The following is a 19,833-nucleotide window of genomic DNA, read 5'->3' on the forward strand; positions in this document are numbered from 1 at the left end:
TCTGAAGTTGGAAATGGGGAGGCAGTCAGACAGACTCCCGCATGTGCCCAACCGGCATCCACCCAGCACGCCCACCAGGGGGCGATGCTCTGCCCATCTGGGACGTTGCTCTGTTGTGACCAGAGCCATTCTAGTGCCTGAGGCAGAGGCCATGGAGCCATCCCCAGTGCCCGGGCAAACTTTTGCTCCAATGGAGCCTCAGCTGCGGGAGGGGAAGAGAGAGACAGAGAGGAAGGAAGGGGGGAAGGGGTGGAGTAGCAGATGGGTGCTTCTCCTGTATGCCCTGGCTGGAAATCGAAGCCAGGACTCCTGCACACCAGGCCGACACTCTACCACTGAGCCAACCGGCCAAGGCCCCAATTTTTATTTTTTAATTTTAATTTTTTTAATTTAAATTTTATTCTTATTCATTATGGGTCTTTTTGATTTTCTTGTTTGCTTTTGATCTAATTTACTGTAGTTTTTCTTCTTGTCATAATTTTTATATTTTTATTGTATTTTTTATTTTAATTTCTCATTTTTGTAGTTGAATTTTTATTAGGGTTTTTAACAATACCACTTTTTTTTGTAGTTTTCTGAAGCTGGAAACGGGGAGAGACAGTCAGACAGACTCCCGCATGCGCCCAACCGGGATCCACCCGGCACGCCCACCAGGGGGCGACGCTCTGCCCACCAGGGGGCGATGCTCTGCCCCTCCGGGGCGTCACTCTATCGTGACCAGAGCCACTCTAGCGCCTGGGGCTGAGGCCAAGGAGCCATCCCCAGCACCCGGGCCATCTTTGCTCCAATGGAGCCTCGCTGCGGGAGGGGAAGAGGGAGATAGAGAGGAAAGAGAGGGGGAGGGGTGGAGAAGCAGATGGGCGCTTCTCCTGTGTGCCCTGGCTGGGAATCGAACCCGGGACTTCTGCACGCCAGGCCGACGCTCTACCACTGAGCAAACCAGCCAGGGCCTAACAATACCACTTTCAACTGCCATCAAGGAAGAAGAAATCAAATACTATGGCTACACAAGACAGAGATGTACTTCAGAAAGAAAATGAAAAATCTCCAGAAAAAAAATCTGTCACATGGAAACTTTGGAGTTAAATAATAGAGAATTGAAATTCTGAAAGTACTTAATGAGATGCAAGAAGATATCAATAGGCAACTTAATGAGCTCAGAAAACAAATAAAAAACAAAGTGAATATCTAACCAAGGAGATTGAAACTTGAAAAACAGAAATGAACCTGACCAGGTGGTGGTGCAGTGGATAGAGCATTTGACTGGGAAGCCAAGGACCCAGGTTTGAGACCCCGAGGTTGCCAGCTTGAGTGCGTGTTCATCTGGTTTGAGCAAAAAGCTCACCAGCTTGGACCCAGGGTCACTGGCTCAAGCAAGGGGTTACTCGGTCTGCTGAAGGCCTACAGTCAAAGCACATATGAGAAAGCAATCAATGAACAACTAGGGTGTTGCAATGTGGAACAAATAACTAATGACTGACGCTTCTCATCTCTCCATTCCTGTCTGTCTGTCCCTGTCTATCCCTCTCTCTGACTCTCTCTCTGTCTCTGTAAAAAATTAAAAAATTAAAAAAATAATTTAAAAACAAATGAAGAACTCAATACATGAAGACTGAGGTAGTAGTTTAGCTAATAGAACAAGCTTGATTGAGAAAAGAAGCAATGACATCAAAGACAGCCAACTAGAGATGCTACAGAGAGAAGAGAAGACTTACAAATTAAAAAAAAAAATGAAAGAGCTCTGTAAGAACTGTTTGACTCCGCCAAAAAGAGCAATATAAGAATAATGCAAAGTCAGAAGAGGAAGAGAGATAAAAAGGAATGAAGAGCCTATTTGAACAAATGGTTGATGAGAATTTCCCAAGCCTATGCAAAGAGTTAGAGCCTCAAATCAAAAAAGCAAACAATGCTGAGTTACCACAACCCAAACAAACCTACTCCAAGGCACATCATAATAAAATTGTCCAATATCAATGACAAAGAAAGAATCCTCAAGGCAGCTAGGGAGAAGAACCTAACATATAAAGGAAAGCTCATTAGCTTATCATCAGACTTCTCAGCAGAAACTATAAGCGAGAAGAAAGTGGACCTAAACAATCAAAGTACTGAAAGACGGGAATTACCAGCCAAGAATACTATATCCATCAAAGTTATCCTTTAAGTATGAAGGAGAAATAAAAACTTTTACAGACACATAGAAGCTGAGAAATTTATCACCAGAAAACCCCCACTACAGGAAATACTCAAGGGGGTTATTTGACCAGATATAAAGAACAAACCAAATCCAAACTACAAGTAAAAGCTCAAACAAGGTCACAATAAAAGCAAGGAAAATCTGTGACAACAAAAACATAAAAGGCGAGAGGATAAAGATGTGTAGTAGCAAAGGAGGATGGAGTGCATAAGCACTCATAAGACAAAGGACTCTTGTAAATATGAACATTTTTTTCTTAATAATGTAGTGATAACCACCCACAAAAAAGCCACCAATGAAACACACAGCTTAAAAAAAAGAAGGAACAGGAGAAAAAGTATGGAACACCGCTAAACAGAAACAACTGACAGAAAAAAAAAGAGAAGAACCAAACACGACAGAGAGCTACCAGAAAACAAAATATAAAATGGCTATAGGAAATCCTCAAGTGTCAATAATTACCCTAAATGTAAATGAACTGAACCCAGCAATGAAGATGCACAGAGTAGCAGATTGGATCAAAAACCATATCCTGCCTTCAAGAGACACATCTAAGCTGCAAGAACAAAAGAAGATTCAAAGTAAAAGGTTGGAAAATGATTCTCCAAGCAAATAATATCTGGGGAAAAGCACGTGTAGCCCTACTCATATCTGACAATGCTGACTTCAGGACAACAAAGGTAAACAGAGAAAAAAATGGACAGTCCATAATGATAATGGGGACATTATATCAAGAAGACAGAACACTTCTTTTTTTTTATTTTTTATTTTTTTAAATAAATTTTTATTAATGGTAATGGGATGACATTAATAAATAAGGGTACATATATTCAAAGAAAACATGTCTAGGTTATTTTGTCATTAAATTATGTTGCGTACCCCTTGCCCAAAGTCAGATTGTCCTCCGCCACCCTCTATCTAGTTCTCTGTGCCCCTCCCCCTCCCCCTAACTCTCTCCCTCCCTCCCTCCCGTGTCCTCCCTCCCCCCACCCCTGGTAACCACCACACTCTTGTCCATGTCTCTTAGTCTCATTTTTATGTTCCACCAATGTATGGAATTATGTAGTTCTTGTTTTTTTCTGATTTACTTATTTCACTCCTTATAATGTTATCAAGATCCCACCATTTTGCTGTAAATGATCTGATGTCATCATTTCTTATGGCTGAGTAGTATTCCATAGTGTATATGTGCCACATCTTCTTTATCCAGTCTTCTATTGAAGGGCTTTTTGGTTGTTTCCATGTCTTGGCCACTGTGAACAGTGCTGCAATGAACATGGGGCTACATGTGTCTTCACGTATCAATGTTTCTGAGGTTTTGGGGTATATACCCAGTAGAGGGATTGCTGGGTCATCAGGTAGCAGAACACTTCTTAATATATATGCACTGCATTGGACTGGCATATGGATGTCCTAGGTTTGATTCCCAGTTGGGGCACATAGAAATACCCATCTGCTTTTCTATCCCCCCCTTATTTTTCTCTGTCTGTCTTTTCCCCTCTCCTCCTGCAACCATGGCTCAATTAGAATGAGTTGGCCTGGGTGCTGAGGATGGCTCCATGGCCTCCACCACAGGTGCTAAATAATGGCTCTGGTTACAACAGAGCAAGGGCCCCAGATGGGCACAGCATCGCTCCCTAGTGGGATAGCCAGGTGGATCCTGGTGGGGATGCAAACGGGAGCCTGTCTCTGCCTCTACTCCTCTCACTAAATTAAAAAATAAATAAAAATAAAATAAAATTTATATAAAAAGAAAAAATATGCACTGAACCAGGGAGCAGCAAAATATATGACATCTACTAACTAATCTAAAAATAGAAGCAGAGAAGAACATGATCATACTTGAAGATTTCAACACACTATTGATGGCTTTAGATGGATCATCCAAACAAAAAATCAATAAAGAAATATCAGCTTTAAATGACACTCTGAACCAAAAGGACATTTATAGGACATTTCATTCCAGAACATCAGATTATATATTCTTCTCTGGTGTGCATGGAACATTCTCAAGGATAGACCATAAGTTGGACCAAAAACTAACATCAACAAATTTGGGAAGATTCAAATTATACCAAGCATATTTTTTTGATCCTAAGGCTTTGAAGTTAGAATTCAACTGTAAAAAGAAAGTAAACCCACAAAAATGTGTAAATTAAATAACATACTTCTAAAAAATGACTAGCTGCCTGACCAGGCGGTGGCGCAGTGGATAGAGCATCGGACTGGGATGCAGAGGACCCAGGTTCGAGACCCTGAGGTCACCAGCTTGAGCGTGGGCTCATCTGGTTTAAGCAAAAGCTCACCCGCTTGGACCCAAGATCACTGGCTCGAGCAAGGGGTTACTCAGTCTGCTGAAGGCCAGCAGTCAAGGCACATATGAGAAAGCAATCAATGAACAACTAAGATGTCACAACGAAAAACTGAGGATTGATGCTTCTCATCTCTCTCCATTCCCATCTGTCTGTCTGTCCCTATCTATCCCTCTCTCTGACTCTCTCTGTCTCTGTAAAAAAAAAAAAAAGACTGGCTAAAAGAAGAAATAAAAGAGATCAAAAGATGTACACAGACAAATGAAAATGACAACATAACATATCAAAATTTCTGGGATGCAGTGAAAGCAGTAATAAGAGGGAAATTTATATCATCATAGGCTTATTTAAAGAAACAAGAGAGATTCCAAGTAAACTATCTAATATCACACCTTAAGGAACTATAAAAAGAAGAACAAGGTAACCCAAAGTCGGCAGAAGAGGGAAATAGTAAAAATTAGAGCAGAACTAAATGAAATACAGAACAAAGAAAGTATAAAAAAATTAATACAACAAAGAGTTGGTTCTTTCAAAAGATCAATAAAATCAACAAACCAGTCATTACATTCGCTAAGGAAAATAAAAGAAGGATTCATATAAGCAAAATCCAAAATGAAAGAGGAGAAATTACCACAGACATCATAGATATACAAAGGATCATAATAGAGTATTATGAAAGATTATATGCCACCAAATGCAACAACCTAGAGGAAATGGATAAATTCTTAGAACTATAAAATCTTCCTAGACTGAGTCACAAAGAAGTGGAAGACCTAAATAGACCTATAATCAGGGAGGAAATAGAAACAACTCTCAAAAACCTCCCCAGAAACAAAAGTTCAGGACCACATGGCTACACTAGTGAATTTTACCAAACATTCAAAGATTTGGTACTTATTCTTCTCAAAGTCTTCCAAAAAATAGAAGAAGTAATACTCTCAAACACATTTTATGAAGCCAACATAACCCTTATACCAAAACCCGGAAAGGACAACACAAAAAAAGGAAACTACAGATCAATATTTCTAGTGAATACAGATGCAAAAACCTGAAACAAATACTAGCAAATGGAATACAACACATTCAGAAAATAATTCATCACGCTCAGGTAGGATTCATTCCAGGAGCACAAGGATGGTTTAATATATGGAAATCAGTCAACGTCATACACCACATCAACAAAACAAAGAACAAAAACCATATGATCCTATCAATAGATGCAGAAAAAGCATTTGATAAGATACAACATCCCTTTATGTTTTAAGCACTCAACAAAATTGGAGTAGAAAGAAAGTACCTCAACATAATAAAGGCCATATATGACAAACTGTCAGCTAATATCATACTAAATGGAAAAATGAAGGTGTTTCTTCTAAAATCAGGAACAAGAGAAGGCTGTCCACTCTCTCCACTCTTATTCAACATAGTTCTGGAAGTCTTAGCTAGAGTGATCAGGCAAAAGAAATAAATAAAAGGCTTCCATATCTGGAAATAAGAAGCAAAGGTATTACTTTTTGCAGATGACATGATTCTATATATAGAAAATCCCACAGACTCTACCAAAAAACGATTAGAAACAATAATCCAATACAGTGGGGTTGCAGGTTACAAAATCAATATGCAAAAAGTCCACTGCTTTTTTATACTCCAAGAATGAAACATCAGAAAATGAACTAAAAAACCCAATATTTTTTACAAATGCAAAAACAACAACAACAGCCTGACCAGGCGGTGGCGCAGTGGATAGAGCATCGGACTGGGATATGGAGGACCCAGGTTCCAGACCCTGAGGTCGCCAGCTTGAGCGCGGGCTCAACTGGTTTGAGCAAAAGCCTACCAGCTTGAACCCAAGGTCGCTGGGTCCAACAAGGGGTTACTTGGTCTGCTGAAGGCCTGTGGTCACGGCATATATGAGAAAGCAATCAATGAACAACTAAGGTGTTGCAACACGCAATGAAAAACTAATGATTGATGCTTCTTATCTCTCTTCGTTCCTGTCTGTCTGTCCCTATCTATCCCTCTCTCTGACTCTCTGTCTCTGTAAAAACAAAAAACAAACAAAAGAAAAAAACAGGCCCTGGCTGGTTGGCTCAGTGGTAGAGCATCGGCCTGGCGTGCAGGAGTCCCAGGTTCGATTCCCGGCCAGGGCACACAGGAGAAGCACCCATCTGCTTCTCCACCCCTCCCCCTCTCCTTCCTCTCTGTCTCTCTCTTCCCCTCCCGCAGCCGAGGCTCCACTGGAGCAAAGATGGCCCGGGTGCTGGGGATGGCTCCTTGGCCTCTGCCCCAGGCGCTAGAGTGGCTCTGGTTGCAACAGAGTGATGCCCCGGAGGGGCAGAGCATTGCCCCCTGGTGGGCAGAGCATCGCCACCTGGTGGGCATGCTGGGTGGATCCCGGTCGGGCGCATGCGGGAGTCTGTCTGACTGTCTCTCCCTGTTTCCAGCTTCAGAAAAATACAGAAAAGAACAACAACCAACAAACAAAAAAACCCAACAAAATACCTACATATAAACTTAACAAGGGATGTGATGGGCTTATATACTGAAAACTATAAAACATTACTGAAAGAAATTGAAAAAAGCACAATGAAATGCAAAAATATTCCATGTTCATGAACTGGAAGAATCCACGTAGTTAAAATGGACCTATTAACCAAAGCAATATACAAATTTAATGTAATCCCCATCAAAATCTCAATGTCATTCTTTAAAAAAAGAAATAGAACAAAAAACAAAACAAAACCAGGTTTGTAAGGAATCATTAGAAACCCTGAATAGCCAAAGCAATCCTGAGGAAAAAGAATGAAGCCATTGTTATTACATTACCTACTTCAAATTATACTATAGAGCCATGATAATCAAAACAGCATGGTATTGGCAGAAAAACAAACAAACAGTCCAATAGAACAGAACTGAGAACCCAGAAATAAAACCATGTATATATGGATAAATCATCCTCAACAAAGGAGCCAAAAACACACAATGGAGAAAAGAAAGCCTCTTTAATAAATGGTGCTGGGAAAATTGGAAAAGAATGAAACTTGACTACAATTTGTCCCTCTGCACAAAAATCAATTCAAAATGAATCAAAGACTTAAATATTAAGATCTAAAACAATAAATTACATAGAAAAAAGCACAGATACTAAACTCATGGACCTTAGCTGTAGAGAACAGTTTATGAATTTGACCCCAAAGGTAAGGGAAGTAAAGGCAATGATAAGTGAATGGGACTATATCAAAATAAAAAGCTTCTGCACAGCAAAAGAAACTAACAACAAAACAAATAGCCAACTAAATGGGAGATGATATTTGCAAACAGCAGCTCTGATAAGGGGTTAATATCCAAAATATATAAAGAACTCACAAAGCTCAACAATGAACAAGTAAACAATCCAGTTAAAAAAATGGGGAGGGGGCCCTGGCCAGTTGGCTCAGTGGTAGAGCGTCGGCCTGGCATGCAGGAGTCCTGGGTTTGATTCCCGGCCAGGGCATACAGGAAAAGCGCCCATCTGCTTCTCCACCCCTCCCCCTCTCCTTCCTCTCTGTCTCTCTCTCTTCCCCTCCCGCAGCCAAGGCTCCACTGGAGCAAGATTTGCCCGGGCGCTGAGGATGGCTCTGTGGCCTCTGCCTCAGGAGCTAGAATGGCTCTGATTGCGGCAGAACATCACCCCCTGGTGGGCATGCTGGGTGGATCCTGGTCGGGTGCATGCAGGAGTCTGTCTGACTGCCTCCCCGTTTCCAGATTCAGAAAAATACAAAAAAAAAAAAAATGGGGAGAGGCCCTGGCTGGTTGGATCAGTGGTAGAGTGTTGGCCCTGCATGTGGATGTCCTGGGTTTGATTCCTGCTCAGGGAACACAGGAGAGGTGCCCATCTGCTCCTTTAGCCCTCCCCCTCTTGCTTCTCTCTCTTTTCCTCTTGTATCCATGGCTCGATTGAAATGAGTTGACCCCAGGTGCTGAGGATGGATTGATGGCCTTGGCCTCAGGTGCTGAGAAGAACTAGGTTGCTGAGCAGTGGAGCAATGCTCCAAATGGGCAGAGCATCCCACCTAGTGAGCTGGCTAGGGAGGATCCCATTTGGGGTACATGTAGGTGTCTGTTTTCTGCCTCCCCTCCTTTCACTGAGTTAAAAAAAAGTGGGGAGAGGACTGAATAGGCACTCCTCCCAAGAGGACATAAATGGCCAACAGATATATGAAAGCTCATTGTCACATGCTGATTGAGAAATGCAAATCAAAGCTTCAGTAAGATATCACCTCATACCTGTTAGATTGGCTATTATCAACAAGACAGGTAACAACAAGTGTTGGAGAGGCTGTGGAGAAAATGGAACCCTCATTCACTGTTGGTGGGAATCAAATTAGTACAACCATTATGGAAGAAAGTATGGTGGTTACTCAAAGAATTAAGAATAAAATTACCATATGACCCAGCAATCCCTCTACTGTATATCTACCCCCAAATCTCGAAAACAATGGTATGTAAGGACACATGCACCCCCATGTTCATTGTAGCATTATTCACAGTGGCCAAGACATGGAAACAACCAAAGTGTCCCTCTATAGAGGACTGAATAAAGAAGATGTGGTACATATATACAATGGATACTACTCAGCCATAAGAAATGATGACATAGTGACATTTATGACAACATGGATTGACCTTGAGAACATTATACTGAGTGAAATAAGTAAATCAGAAAAAGCCAAGAACTATATGATTTCACACATAGGTGGGATACAAAACTGAGACTCATGCACATAGAAAAATGTGAAGTGGTTACCAGGGGGAGGAGTATATGGGGTAAGTGTCAGGGTTAGCAGTGTAAAAAGGGACAAATAAAAGGTGACAGGTGATATGACGTTGGGTGATGGCTATACAACATAATCAACAGTTCTAATGCTACAGAAATGTTTACCTGAAACCTATGTACTCTTTTTGATCAATGTCACCTATTAATTTTCTAAGTAAAATTTAAAAATTAAAAAAAAGAAAAAGAATATGTGTGAGTGTATGTGTGTATGTGCATATTATTAGGAGCTGAAAGATTAGAAAGGAAGGGAGAGACCAAATTTTTGAAAGGTATCTTTTCCACAAGTAAAATGACTGCTCTTCCTAAGGCAAGGTATCTTCAGCCCAGCTACTTTTCTGCAAGGATGAGGGGATCAATATCTGGGTATACCTGTTATTTAAGGCACAGTGGTTGGGAAGCTGTGCTGTTGACAATGATTATGAGTATAGACTTTGCCCAATAAGCAATGAGGATCTACTGAAAGTTTTTAGAAAGAAAGGACTTGAACTGATTTTTTGTTTAAGAAAATTATTCAGTTCACAGAGGGGAACTGGACTAGAGTGGAGCAAGATTAAAGATGCAGAGATTAGCTAGGAGACTATTGCAATAGCCAAATTCTTCAACTCCTTTGACATGATAAAGAAAACATATTTTCTTCAATTATTATGGGTTAATAACATTCTCCTCATCCTTATTTTTTTTTATACCTGTTATAATGAGGCACTGACATGAGAGTTAGAAACTGCAAGGAGAAGATTCTGTGCCTTATTTGAATTTAACTGACTATTATGGCAAAAATACACCCTCACACTTGAAGTTTTTTAATTTGGAAATATGGGAAGCAGAAGTTAATAGAAGTCTTTCCTTATGGTTGGCTCTGGGTTCTGTCCATGGGACCCCCTCATTGAATGGGGGAGGTGGGATTTGAATCCAAGATGGAGTGCAAAAACAAAGCCAGGAAGATGCCAATCGTTGCACAAACCAGAAGAAGCAGAAGTAACAGAAAGCCATGATAGCTGACAATGGGCAACAAAGTGCCCAAGGTAAACAGGGCACGTTCTGTCTGACCCAAGTTTCACTCTTCCTGTTCCTTTGGGATCTGTGGACAGGGATGCCTTGCCTCCAAGGATGGTAACCCAGACTAAAATAATCTTAAAGACACCAAGGTATCTGCAGAGGGCAGTGGCATGTGAGCATGGGGACTTGAAAAACGACTTGGCTATGAAGCATTTCTCATTGGGGGAGGGACTGATTTATCTAGGGAGGAACCTAGCCCTGGAGATGTGTGGTGTGTTCTGAACCTGAATGCTCAGCCTTCCCACCCTAATGAAGCCTGGATGGTCAGCCTTCCCACCCTATGGTAGACTTTGCTGCAGGTAAAAGAAACAGCTGCTGCCTCCAGAGTAAATTAGTCACAAAGAAACCTGCTCCTCATTCTGTCTCCTGGCTTCCCATAAATGTCTGAAGCCCAGCCTTGGGGTTGGTATGTACTTTTAATTATTTCAAGAGCTGGCATTGCTTGCCTCATAGTAAAAGTGTCATGAAATTACTCTAAGGTTGCATGAGTTTGGGCCATAAATCTTATTCACTTTGGCTGCATCTCATACCTTAATTCACTGGAGTATAAAATGCCATTTACACTGGTTCTTAGTTCACTTAATTATAATTAAATGACCTCAGAGGGCAGTAATTCGTTGAGGCTCTGGCTTTGATGTGACACAAATAATAAACTTGGTTTGCCATGTGGACGGGTTCCTCCACACTTTAACATTGGCCACAGACCTTGTGGAGCATATAATGTCAGCTTTTTGGTGTGGGCATATGCTCTGGTTTCATGGAACATCTGGGCCACAGATGTGGTTGAGAGGACCAGTTCAATGGTCCCCTTTGGAATTTTGTTGCACCATCTTCGGCCCCTCTAAGCCTTCCATTGGTTCCTTTCAGTTCTTTAAAGAATGAGTATTTGCCTGACCAGGTGGTGGCGCAGTGGATAGAGCGTCGGACTGGGATGCGGGGGACCCAGGTTTGAGACCCCAAGGTCACCAGCTTGAGCACGGGCTCATCTGGTTTGAGCAAAGCTCACCGGCGTGGACCCAAGGTTGCTGGCTCAAGCAAGGGGTTACTCCGTCTGCTGAAGGCCCACGGTCAAGGCACATATGAGAAAGCAATCAATGAACAACTAAGGTGTTGCAATGAAAAACTGATGATTGATGCTTCTCATCTCTCTCCATTCCTGTTTGTCTGTCCCTATCTATCCCTCTCTCTCTCTCTCTATGTCTTTGTGAAAAAAAAAAGAATGAGTATTTGTCCCATATTGAACCTAGGTAAGCGGTGATGAGGGCACTTCTTTTACAGCTTCTCATTCTTTTGTTATTTTACTTCTACAGTGACTAAGGCATCAATGGCTCAAGGGCCTTCCAGGTATAAGCTTCCCTAAGATCATGTCCCTAATCATAATGTGTTTCCTGGGATCTAGATCCCCAAGAAAAACATCTCTAGGGACAACTGTTATTTGCACACTGCATTTAACTTGGCAAAAACTATTGTCTTCCCATCCAAATGGATTCGTCTCAGCTTCTCTGTCATCACAAATAGCACTACCTACCATCCTGTGATCTTCCAAGTTCTAACCCCTAAAGCTTGTGGTAGGCAGAATAGTACCCCCACATTCTAATCCCCAGTACCTGTGACTATATGTTAAGTTTCATGACAATGGAGAATTAAGGTTGCAGGAATTAGAGAATTTGGGGTGCTAATCAGATGACCAGGAGATGGGGAGTCTCCTGGATTATGGGATGGACCCAGTGTAATTAAAGAATGCTTAAAAGCAGAAGAGGGAGGCAGAGGGACAGTCACAGGCAGATGGGACTAGGAGTGAAGGCCTCAGAGAGATGCAGTTCCACTGGTTTGGAAGATGGAGGAAGAGGGTCATGAGGCAAGGAATGTGGGCATCCTATAGAAGCTGGAAAGGGTAAGGAAAAGAATTCTCTAGAACCTACAAAGAGAATGCAGCTTTGCTTACTACCTTGATTTTAGCCCCATGAGACTAGTCAGAATTTTAACCTACAGAAATGTAGCATAATACATTTGTGTTATTTTAAGCCACCAAATTTTTGGTAAATTCTTTTTGTTTTGTTTTGTTTAGTGAGAGAGGCAGAGAGAGAAACACAGAGAGAGGGACAGATAGGCAGGAAGGGAGAGAGATGAGAAGCATCAATTCTTTATTGCAGCCCCTTAGTTATTCATTGATTGTTTTCTCATATGTGCCTTGACCTTGGGTCTCCAGCTGAGTCAGTGACCCCTTGCTCAAGCCAGCCACATTGGGCTCAAATCAATAAGCTTGGGCTTCAAGCCAGCAAACTTGAGCTCAAGTCAGGGACCATGCAGTTATGTCTATGATCCCACGCTCAAGCCGGTGATCCTGCATTCAAGCTGGTGAGCCTGCACTCAAGCTGATGACCTCGGGATTTCGACCTGGTTCCTCTGCATCCCAGGCCAACACTCTATCCAACGTGACTGAACTGAATAGAGACTGGAAATCCCTTATTGTTTTTTTTTCTTTTTCCCTTTTTTTTTGTTTAGAAGTTAAATTTAATGGGAGACATTGATTAATAAGAGTACATAGGTTTGCCTGACTAGGCAGTGGTGCAGTGGGCAGAGCATTGGACTGGGACACAGAGGACCCAGGTTTGGCCCCAAGGTTGCCAGCTTCAGTGCAGGCTTACTGGTTAGAGCGTGGGGTCGCTGGCTTGAGCATGGGATCATAGACATGACCCCGTGGTCTCTGGCTTTAGCCCAAAGGTCCCTGGCTTGAAGCCCAAGGTCACTGGCTTGAGCCCAAGGTCGCTGGCTTGAGCAAGGGATTACTCGGTCTGCTGTAACCCCCCCCCCCCGTCAAGGCACATATGAGAAAGCAATCAATGAACAACTAAGGTGCCGCAATGAAAAATTGATGCTTCTCATCTCTCTCCCTTCCTGCCTGTCTGTCCCTATGTGTCTCTCTCTCTCTGTCTCTATCTCTCTCACTAAAAAAAAAAAAAAAAGATACATAGGTTTAAGGAAATCCCTTATTGTTAATAGTAGTTCCTTACATTTATGTGGTAGGAAAAAAGTAGGTTTACTGTTGCTCATATAGAAATTATACAATAATTAAAAATAATGATATAAGAATAAGCATTATGTTTTTGAGTGCTCACAACTGTAAACTTACTTTTGTCCCATGTTGTATGTAGATGATTTATAGATAGCAAGATGGATGCTTTACTATGAACTTCATATTCTAAAGGTGAAACCTGAGAGGCCAGAATAAGAATTTGGAGTTGATATAATATAATGCCATAACCTATTCTTGAGGAAGAATAATTTGAACAAATATTTTAGAATAATTATTCCATTGTTCCATATAAAATCATTTAGAGTAAAAAATTTTGGTGTCCATAAAAGAAGCCTAGTTGTAATCAGGTGGAAAATATCAAGAAAAGTGATAGAATCTGAAAGATGTGGCTAAAAAGGGATCCACAAGATTTATCATTTGATTAGATACAGTGAAAAAGAAAAGTAAAAAATGGGTTTTATATTTGTTTTCTATTATTGCTATAACAAATTACCACAGCTTGACCAGGCAGTGGCACAGTGGATAGAGTATTGGCCTGGGATGAAGAGGAACCAGGTTCAAAATCCCAAGGTCATCAGCTTGAGCGCGGGATCATAGAAGGTCTTGCTAATGAGACCAATATCTTGCTTTCTTCCCTGTTCAGTCAAGTTGGATTCAGACAGGGAAAAAATCTAAGACACACACTGTGCTTACATCCCATCATATTATTATTTTGTTAAGTGCTATTAAGAGCTCAATTTTTAAGAGTTTTTTATTTTTATTATTTTTATTAATTTATTTTTTAGTGAGAGAGACAGACAGACAGGAAGGAAGAGAGATGATAGGCATCAACTTTTAGCTTCAGCACCTTAGTTGTTCATTGATTGCTTTCTCATATGTGCCTTGACCAGGGGGCTCCAGTGAGCCAGTGACCCCTTGCTGAAGTCAGTGACCTTGGGCTCAAGCCAGCAATCTTGGGCTTCAAGCCATCAACCTTTGGGCTCAAGCCAGTGACCATGGGATCATGTCAGTGATTCGACACGTAAGCTGGTGAGCCCATGCTCAAGCTGGTGAGCCTGTGCTCAATACAGATGAGCCTATGCTCATGCTGACAACCTTGGGGTTTCAAACCTGGGTCCTCAGCACCCCAGGTCAATGCTCTATCTACTGTGCCACTACCAGTCAGGCAAAGAGTTTTTTTTTTTTTTTAAATAGAAGTTTCCTGTTTCATTTATCTATTGCTACATAGTAAACTACCCAACATTTAGTGACTTGAAACAACACTTTATTTCTCATGATAGTGTGGGTTGTCTGGGAAAATCTTCTATTCCAGTGATAATTTGTTAATGTCACTCTGTGTCTGAGGTCAGCTGGTGGCGAAGATGGAATGCCTGAGTTCTCCTCCATGTGTTTTGTCTCTCTGTATGATGATCTTCCAGGGCTTTCTAAGTAGCCTTTCTTTATCCAGCAAGATTAACCTAGGCCATGTTATAGTTTTGGCAGCAGGGCTCCAAAAAGGAGCATTCCAAGAAGACAAGCCTCTATATCAGTGGTTCTCAACCTTTCTAATGCCGTGACCCCGCAATACAGTTCCTCATGTTGCGGTGACCCCAAACCAAAAAATAATTTTGGTAGCTACTTCATAACTGTAATTTTGCTACAGTTATGATTCGGAATGTAAATACCTGATATGTATTATGTATTTTCTGATGGCTTTAGGCGACCCCGCTGGGGTCGCAACCCACAAGTTGGGAACCGCTGCTCTATATGAATAATTCTTGCTAATATACTGTTGGCCAAAACAAGTCACAAGCCAAGCCTAGACCCAATGTGGGAGGGATCTACACAGGGGCATAAACACTGGAAGAAATGATTAATTGGGAGTCACCAATTTGTCTACCGAAAGACTCTCCCTCTCTCTCTCTTTTTTTTTTTTTTTACAATTTTTAAAAGTCAATAGACTATTTTTTAGAGAATCTTTAGGTTTACAGAAAAACTGATCAGACAGTGAAGAAAGATTTTTGTATCCCCCACAGTTTCTCTTAGTCTTATTTTTTGTTTTTATTTATTTTTGACAACTAAAAATTGTATACATTTAAGGTCTACAATATGATGTTTTGGTATATGTATATACTGTGAAATGATTATTACTATCTAATTAACATATCCATCACTTCCCATACTTATGATTTTTTTTTTTGTGTGTGTATCTGGTGAGAATACTTCAGATCTACTCTCTTAGCAAATTTCATGTGTACAATGGAGTACAGATGGTCTCCGACCTATGATGTTTCCATTTATAATTTTTTGACTTTATGATGGTGTGAATGTTGTATGAATTCATTAGAAACTGTACTTTGAGTTTTGATCTTTTCTCAGGCTAGAAATATATTCTCTCATGATGTTGGGCAGCTGCAGTGAGCTACAGCTCCTGGTCAGCCACATGATTATGAGGGTGAACAACCAATATTCTACAGTGTATTCATTATGCTAGATGATATTGCTCAACTGGAGGATAACATAAGTATTCTGAGCACATAAACGGAAGCTAGGCTAAGCTATGACTTTTGGTAAGTCAGGTGTATTAAATACATTTTCAATGTATGATATTTTCAACTTACAATGGGTTTATTAGGCTGTAACCCAGGGGTCCCCAAACTACAGCCTGCGTGCCACATGTGGGACCCTGAGGCCATTTTTCCAGCTTCCGCCACACTTCTGGAAGGGGTATCTCTTTCATTGGTGGCCAGTGAGAGGAGCATAGTTCCCATTGAAATACTGGTCACTTTGTTGATTTCAATGTACTTGTTCTTTATTTTAAATATTGTATTTGTTCCATTTTTTATTAATCTTTTTAAAATTAATTTTAATGCAGTGGCATTGATAAATCAGGGTACATATGTTGAGAGAAAACATCTCCAGATTATTTTGACATTTGATTATGCTGTATTTCCCTCACTCAAAGCCAAATTGTCTTCCGTCATCTTCTATCTGGTTTTCTTTGTGCCCCTTCCCTCCCCTACCCCCTCTCTCCTTCCTCGTCCCATCCCTCCCTCCCCCCATCCCTGTTACCATCACATTCTTGTTCATGTCTCTGAGTCTCATTTTTATGTCCCATCTATGTATAGATATATTTATATAGTTCTTAATTTTTCCTGATTTACTTATTTCACTCTGTATAATGTTATCAAGGTCCATCCATGTTATTGTAAATGATCCAATGTCATCATTTCTTATGGCTGAGTAGCATTCCATAGTATATATGTACCAAGGCTTTTTAATCCACTCGTCCACTGACGGACACTTGGGCTGTTTCCAGATCTTTGCTATTGTGAACAATGCGGCCACAAACATGGGGGTGCATTTCTTCTTTTCAAACAGTGCTATGGTGTTCTTGGAGTATATTCCTAAAAGTAGTATAGCTGGGTCAAAAGGCAGTTCAATTTTCAATTTCTTGAGGAATCTCCCTAATGTTTTCTACCGTGGCTGCACCAGTCTGCATTCCCACCAGCAGTGCAGGAGGGTTCCCTTTTCTCCACATCCTCACCAGCACTTATTCTGTGTTGTTTTGTTGATGAGTGCCATTCTGACTGGTGTGAGGTGATATCTCATTGTGGTTTTAATTTGCATTTCTCTAATGATTAGTGATGTTGAGGAGCATTTTTTCTTATGCCTATTGGCCATCTGTATGTCCTCTTTGGAGAAGTGTCTATTCATTTCTTTTTTCCATTATTCGATTGGATTGTTTGTCTTCCTGGTGTTGAGATTTACAAGTTCTTTATAAACTTTGGTTATTAACCTCTTATCAGACGTATTGTCAAATATGTTCTCCCATTGTGTAGTTTGTCTTTTTATTCTGTTCTTATTGTCTTTAGCTGTGCAAAAGTTTTTTAGTTTGATATAGTCCCATTTGTTTATCCTGTCTTTTATTTCACTTCCCTGTGTAGATAAATCAGCAAATATATTTCTGCGAGAGATGTAGGAGAGCTTACCGCCTATGTTTTCTTCTAAGATGCTTATGGTTTCACACCTTACATTTAAGTCTTTTATCCATTTTGAGTTTATTTTTGTGAATGGTGTAAGCTGGTGGTCTAGTTTCATTTTTTTGCAGGTTGCTGTCCAATTTTCCCAACACCATTTGTTGAAGAGGCTGTCTTTACTCCATTGTATTTCCTTACCTCCTTTGTCAAATATCAGTTGTCCATAGAGCTGTGGGTTTATTTCTGGGTTCTCTGTTCTGTTCCATTGATATATGTGCCTGTTCTTATGCAAGTACCATGCTGTTTTGAGTACAATGGCCTTGTAGTATAGCTTGATATGAGGAAGTGTGATACCTTCCCCCTTTATTCTTCTTTTATTAAGATTGCTGAGGCTATTCGTGTTCTTTTTTGGTTCCATATAAATTTTTGGAATATCTGATCTATATCTTTGAAGTGTGTCATTGGTATTATATTGCATTGAATTTGTAGATTGCTTTGGGTAAAATAGACATTTTAATAGTGATTTTTCTTCCTAACCATAAGCACGGTATATGCTTCCACTTGTTTGTATCTTCCTTGAGTTCTTTTATCAATGCTTTATAATTTTCCGAGTACAAGTCTTTAGTCTCCTTGGTTAAATTTATTCCTCGGTATTTATTTTTTTGGTTGTAAAGGTGAAGGGGATTGTTTTCTTAATTTGTCCTTCTGACTGTTCATTGTTGGTGTATAAAAATGCCTCTGATTTCTGAGTATTGATTTTATATGCTGCCACTGTGCTGAATTCATTTATCGGGTCCAGTGGTTTTTTGACTGAGACTTTAGGGTTTTCTATATACAATATCATATCATCTGCAAATAATAACAGTTTTACTTCTTTTTTTCCAACTTGAATGCCTTTTATTTCTTCTTCTTGTCTGATTGCTGTGGCTAGGAGTTCCAGGACTATGTTGAATAAGAGTGGTGAAAGGGGGCACCCCTGCCTTTTTCTTGATTTTAAGGGGATTTCTTTTAATTTTTGCCCATTGAGTATGATGTTGGCTGTGGGTTTGTCATAGATGGACTTTATCATGTTGATGTATGTTCCCTGTATTCCCACTTTGCTGAGAGTTTTGATCATGAATGGGTGCTGGATTTTATCAAATGCTTTTTCTGCATCTATTCAAATTATCATGTGGTTTTTCTCCTTCTTTTTGTTTATGTGATGAATCACATTGATTGATTTATGAATATTGTACCAGCCTTGCCTCTCCAGAATAAATCCCACTTGATCATGGAGTATGATTTTTTCCATATATTGTTGGATTCGATTTGCTAATATTTTATTGAGGATTTTAGCATCTATGTTCATCAGAGATATTGGCCTATAATTTTCTTTCTTTGTGTTGTCTTTGCCTGGTTTTGGAATCAGAATTATGCTTGCCTCATAAAAGGAGCTTGGAAGACTTCCTTCCTCTTGAATTTTTTGAAATAGCTTGAGAAGGATAGGAGTTAGTTCTTCTTTGAGTATTTGGTAGAATTCAGTTGTGAAGCCATCAGGCCCTGGACTTTTCTTTGTTGGGAGTTTTTTGATAACTGTTTCAATCTCATTTGTTGTAATCGGTCTGTTTAGGTTTTCTGATTCTTCCAGATTGATTTTTGGAAGATTGTATGTTTCAAGGAATTTGTCCATTTCATCTAGGTTGTCTAGTTTTTTGGCATACAGTTCTTCATAGTATTTTCTTACAATATTTTATATTTCTGTTGTGTCAGTTGTTATTTCTCCACTCTCATTTCTAATTTTATTTATTTGAGTCCTCTCTCTCTTTTTTTTTTGGTGAGTCTAGTTAAAGGTTCATTGATCTTGTTTACCTTTTCTAAGAAACAGCTCCTAGTTTCATTGATCCTTTGTATTGTTTCTTTAGCCTCTATGTCATTTATTTCTGCTCTGATCTTTATTATTTCCTTCCTTCTACTAGCTCTGGGCTTTACTTGCTCTTCTTTTTCTAGTTCTTTTAGATGTACAGTTAAGTTGTTTATTTGAGCTTTTTCTAGTTTCTTAAGATGTGCCTGTAGTGCTATGAACTTCCCTCTCAGTACTGCTTTTGCTGTGTCCCATAAATTTTGAGTTGTTGTATGCTCATTGTCATTCGTTTCCAGGAATTTTTTTATTTCTTCTTTGATCTCATTCTTAATCCATTTGTTATTTAACAACCTGCTATTTAGTTTCCATGTGTTTGAGAATTTTTTGAGCTCTTCTGTTGTGGTTCATTTCTAGTTTCATGCCGTTGTGAATGGAGAAAGTGCTTGATATGATTTCCATCTTCTTAAATTTGTTGAGACCACTTTTGTGCCCTAACGTGTGGTCTACCCTAGAGAATGTACCATGAACACTTGAAAAGAGTGTATATTCTGCTGCTTTAGGGTCAAAGGTTCTGAAGATATCTATTAAATTGGGTTGATCTAGTGTGTCCTTTAAGTCT

The 19,833-nt window shown here is 40.1% G+C and overlaps 1 protein-coding gene across 1 annotated transcript in view; it reads right to left on the reverse strand.

The window, feature by feature from the left end:
* ATP7A (ATPase copper transporting alpha) overlaps positions 1-4,536 on the reverse strand; it is a 554,573-nt gene extending 550,037 nt beyond the window's left edge. Inside the window, exon 1 of the mRNA XM_066250422.1 lies at positions 4,501-4,536. The gene's annotated coding sequence lies outside the window, so the exon portion shown is untranslated. The remainder of the gene's footprint in view (positions 1-4,500) is intronic.
* Positions 4,537-19,833: the final 15,297 nt, after the last annotated feature.

The sequence above is a fragment of the Saccopteryx bilineata genome, chromosome X, assembly GCF_036850765.1.
Source record: "Saccopteryx bilineata isolate mSacBil1 chromosome X, mSacBil1_pri_phased_curated, whole genome shotgun sequence".
NCBI classification, from domain to species: Eukaryota; Metazoa; Chordata; class Mammalia; order Chiroptera; family Emballonuridae; genus Saccopteryx; species Saccopteryx bilineata.